Raw genomic sequence first — 5,902 nt, forward strand, 5'->3', positions numbered from 1 at the left:
ATAGCAATAACACAATGTCAAGAGCAAGAACCAAACCGGATTATTATCATGTACTCCAGCGCATGGCTGTGCCTGAAGGACAAGCAAACAAGCATGGTAAAAATACAGCTCGCTGTGACGCAAATGGCACGATTACTCATCGCAAAGTTATGGCCCTTCGCAGCAACATTATTTCATCTCGGCCAGTTTCTTACCACTGAACAACTGACTATTACTGGTGGTCATGGGGACACGCAAGCCCACAATGACGTCCCTTTTAAAAACCTATTATAATCGCAGTTATCACTATCATCATCAAAACAACTGTGCAATATAATAATAATAATAATAAATAATAATAATAATAATAATACGGTGATACACGCCAACAGACCTGACGTGACGTTGACTGACGAAATCAAGAAATAAGAAGGATACCGATTAAGCGAATAGATATTGTAACCATAATCATAGGAAAACTAGGCACGATCCCAAGATTCCTGAACAGGAACCTGGAAAAACTAGATACCGAAGTAGCCCCAGGACTCGTGCAGAAGAGTGTACTACGAAAAACAGCGCACACAGTGAGAAAAGTGATGGACTCCTACGCAGAAGGATGCAATCCGGGGACCCCACACTATGAAAACACCTAGTCGAATAGGATAACTGTGCGACAAAATTAAAAAAAAAATAATAATAATAAAATATCCCACATATTATTCCTGCTGTTATTATTATTACTAGCCCAGCTATAGTAGATTCACATCAACCGTGCATTTGATGTATAGGCCAGTCCCTTACGACGCTCCTGATTGGCTGTTGATAAGCCAATCGCAGGGCTGGAAACTCCCAGTCTCTCGAGAGAGTTCACATAAGCAGGATGTATGTTCCACGGAACATAGATCCTACCCATGTGAACTCTCTCGAGAGACTGAGAGTCTCCAGCTCTGCGACTGGCTTATCAACAGCCAATCAGGAGCGTCGTAAGGAACGGGCCTAGACATCAAATGCACGGTTGATGTGAATCTCTCCCAGTAAGCAGCATGAAGAGCTCCCTTCTGTCTGTTCGAGCATCACTTTGGAACACATAAACATATCTGACTACTTACTCCTGGTTCCGATATGCCTCCATAAGCAACAAAACGTACCTGTGGAATAAAAAAGAAAAACGCTAATTAGACTATTTCATCACCACTCAATTTATTTCTAAACTATATCTAAGTAGTAAATAAAACCCTGTAAAATTCAATGCATGTCGGTGGGGGGGGGGGGGGGGAATAAATACAGCTACTTAGTTTGTTTGTATGGTGTTTTTACGTTGCATGGAACCAATGGTTATTCAGCAACGGGACCAACGGCTTTACGTGACTTCCGAACTACGTCGAGAGTGAACTTCTATCACCAGAAATACACATCTCTAACCCCTCAGTGGAATGCCCGAGAATCGAACTCGTGGCCACCGAGGTGGCAGGCCAAGGTCATGCCGATCGCGCCACTAAGGCGCTTACAGCTACTTGGAGCTTCCTGTCCACAGCCTTGTGACCTCATAGACGCCCCAATTCTTTAAAGCCGAGAGCGGCGTATGGGAGTTATTTACTTTTATCATATAACTTGAACAATAAATAATACGTACAGTCAAGCAAGAGAACTGAGATTGCGGTGGGTCATGGTTCAAAGGCTATGACACACCCTAAGATTTGACAGCATTGGTTATGAGGTAGCCACCGGAAAGTCTGACATGAGTCACCTGAACAAAACACGATTGCAAGGAAGAATGGGAAGATGTGCGGAGACATACTACCCGAAGTCCAGAGGCCAAGAAGAATCGGCACCACTGTAAACCGACGACAAGAATAATCGGCAAACTGTAGGCACCATTCCTAAGTTCTGCCGATGAAGAAATGAAAAGCCACAAGTAACTCGACAGCGTAACATCTCGGCAGCTCGACAGACTGAATGGTGGCTCTCTATCAAGCAAGCAAGCAAGCAGCAGTTGCAGTGAGGGCTCCTTAATTTGGGCAATAACGGAATTCTTCTGTTTCCAAAAAGCATTCCATTTTCCTTTTCCTGGCATCTATACATAAACAAGCGCTAACGTTTGACAGCCCAATTGTTTTGTTTGTTTGTTTGTATGGTGCTTTACGTTGCATGGAACCAGTGGTTATTCAGCAACGGAACCAACGGCTTTACGTGACTTCCGAACCACGTCGAGAGTGAACTTCTATCACCAGAAATACACATCTCTGGCCTCTCAGTGGAATGGCCGAGAATCGAACTCGCGGCCACCGAGGTGGCAGGCCAAGACCATACCGATCACGCCACTGAGGCGTTCCCCAATCGTTTTCGACGTCGACTGAAATCGTTGATACGTAATGTCAGGCGTTCGATGTAGCGCGAACCAGATGTTAATCATGTTTGTGAATAAAGAATGTTACGGTGACGCGATACAAACTTATTTGTAACGTGCGTCAAAAAGTCATTACAAATCACAGATACTTCAGTATTTAATAAAAAGCAGCTGGGAGCAAAAGTTGAGCTTGATACTGGAGAGGATGTTAAAATATAGCTTTAGAAAATGAGTTGTTCTCATCAAATACTGAAAAAATTAGCCATCTCTATGCTTGAAGAAGGAATAGAAAGCTTCCCCAGCAAAAATATGGGAACAGAGCGAGAGGACTACATTCCTAAGTCGATATAACTAGTCACTTAACAAGTTAAAAAATAAAGACCACTGCACTTCAATCAATAAAGGCAGAGAGGATCAAGGGTTCTTAAGAACTCCCCCCGCCCCCCTTCCCACTCTTAGCTTCCTCCCGTAACAGAAATATAGAGAAAAAAAGAGGAAAAAATGAAATATCAACTATTTTAAATGTAGCTAAAATGTACTGCAAATATAGGTAAGAGCATAAAATGTACATTTGTACATAAAATGTACAAATGTACTGGAAATATAGGTAACAGCATAAAATGTACATTTGCACATGAAATGTACAAATGTACTGCAAATATAGGTAAGAGCATAAAATGTACAAAAATCTTATATCAGCCTCTATTTCAAACTACTTCTTTTCATACAGCATTACCGAAATTGGTATGATACACAAACTTTGTGCTCAAAGAAGTATATATAGTTCACGACGGTTAATTAACCCAACACAATCAAAATGAGAACAAATGAGTCACGTCTCTAACTTAGGAACTACTGAAATACGACAGGGCCTAAAAAGACATAGTGAAGAAAGTGGATTTTCCGATGATGAGAGAGAGAGAGAGAGAGAGAGAGAGAGAGAGAGAGAGAGAGAGAGAGAGAGAGAAAAGCGTATTAGTCACCAGGACTTTGAAGCAAGACAGAGAGGGTGGAACTTTAACTTGCAGACACCCCAGCCCCAAGGCCCCTAGGCGGCAGGCCCTCCAGCCCCGCTCAGACCAGTAAGGTCCTCCTCCTCCTCCTCCTCCTCCTCCTCCTCCTCCACGCCATAGCTCCGAAGTGTCTCCTCTGGCCCCAAACCATGTGGGGGACGAGGATCTCCACATCGCTAACCATGCATGACGAACACACACACAAGAGAAAAATAAATGTTATAGAACCATCATTATCTACCCGTTTACAACAGCCGAGATCCACAATAAACAACGAAAACCTTTAAGAAAGTTGTCATTAAGTTGTGATATATCCCCCAGAAAAAAAAAAAAAAAAAAAAACAAAAAAAAAAAAAAAAAAAAAAAAAAAAAAGCCGCGTCAACGAACACTATGTTTGACTTTTTTCAAGCTTTTTTTATAATAATAATAATAATAATAATAATAATAATAATAATAATAATAATATTATTATTATTACTATTATTATTATTATTATTAATACTACTAGCTAAGAAATTCACAGTCTCGTGAATACAAATTGTTAAAAAATCCACAATTATATATTAAAATATGTGTAAAAATATAAAAGAAATTTTACTAGAAATATATTTTAATATATAATTGTGGACTTTTAACATTATTATTATTATTATCTATTATTATTACATCATTCTTTATTTACTTATTTATTTACCTACTTTTTGAACCGGAAGGACGTAGGATGGAAAAGGTGAATGTCCTGCACTTTGAAAGGGCAGCATCTCTTTCCCTCAGCAAAGATCCCGGACAGAGACGCCCAGAAATTCCGAAGTGACATTCAACTTCTCTTCCAGGCGATCATAATGGTAGGGGAAGAAAAAAAAAAAACTACAAACAAGCAAAATTCGTCACTCATTTGTCACTAATACAGGTATGACTGATTAATTACTCGTGCTTCTGCTAGTTCCTCGCTGGACGAGTGGTTTTCGCGCTCGGCTGCCAATCCGGTGGTCCGAAGTTCGAATCCCGGCTCGGCCAACGCGGAATCAGAGGAGTTTATTTCTGGTGATAGAAATTTATTTCTCGGTATAGTGTGGTTCGGATCCCACAATATGCTGTAGGACCCGTTGCTAAGTGACCCATTGGTTCCTAGCCACGTAAAAAAAAAATAAATAAAAATAATAATAATTCTTCGGGCCATATTAAGACTGGAATAAATTGATATGAATATAACTAGTTAGGTTATTTTGTTCATCGGAAATAATCGCTTGAATATCTACAAATCTCACCGATTAACGAATAAAAATGCGCCTTCTTCAACGCAATCGAGTTTTCTGTACTGCGTATAATGAAGGCCACCAAAAATAAATATACCTTCCGGTGGTCTCGGTATAATGCTATATGAGCCGTGGCCCATAAAACTCTCAGCCGACCGTGGTGGCCTGTGCTGTTGCGCTGCCAGAAGAACGATCATGGCTAATTTTAACCATACATAAAATAAAAAACTACTGAGGCTGGAGAGCTGCAATTTGGTATGTTTGACGATTGGAGGGTGGATGATCAACATATCAATTTGCAGCCCTCTAGCCTTACTACCCAATATTTTTCTTCTACAGAGTACTAATTCAAGTCTAAGGCCCCGTTCACACGGTCGAGCTTTGGTCGACGAACTTTGTCCGATGTGACGTCAGAAACGGAGAAACAGCGAGAAAAGTCGGAACTTTGCCGCGGTTTCTCCGCTTCCGACGTCACATCGAATAAAGTTCGTCGAGCAAAGCTCGGCCGTGTGGACGGGGCCTAAGTCTTATTTCAACCCATAGTTAATTGGCCTTATACACACACATACAATTGAACTATTATGACGAGGCTTTGTCTTGTAGGGTTATCGTAGAAAACCAGTGAAAATTCAACACTAATAACTTGAAAGCATAACTTGACATTTTACGTAGCGCTTTCCTTATCATTTTGTCTTATGCCACGCCATATATATATATATATATATATATATATATATTATATATATATATATATATATATATATATATATATATATATATATATATATATATATATATATATATAAATATATATATATATATATATATATATAAGGAGGAACAGGATGGGCAGGAGACGTGGTAATATTCCAGACAATATTATTTTCTTTAAAATAAAACAAAAGGCATATATTATCACGTCTTCTGGCTATCCTGTTCCTCCTTAAATTTTGAAGTTTTCTATAAACGACAACATACCCAGCATCATTATATATATATATATATATATATATATATATATATGTATGTATATGAGTGTGTGAGTGTGTGTACTTTTTGCTTTAGATACAATTACAGTACGTCCACATATGTACACATGCCACTGATTAAAATCAAGAAATCGTCATCGAGAAACTTTGCCGTAACACTGGGAACCTTTTTTATTCTTAATCTGAACAGCTTTCATCGCCGCCCCCTCCAACGCCTTCCCCCGATTATCCTCCTATACTCTGTTTTTTTCCATCTGTCCATCCGCCTGTGGTGTTTTCGCATGGTAACACTGCGTCCCGAGCCTTAAATAGTTACG

This window comes from Macrobrachium nipponense, chromosome 28 (assembly GCF_015104395.2).
Source record: "Macrobrachium nipponense isolate FS-2020 chromosome 28, ASM1510439v2, whole genome shotgun sequence".
In the NCBI taxonomy this organism is placed as follows: domain Eukaryota; kingdom Metazoa; phylum Arthropoda; class Malacostraca; order Decapoda; family Palaemonidae; genus Macrobrachium; species Macrobrachium nipponense.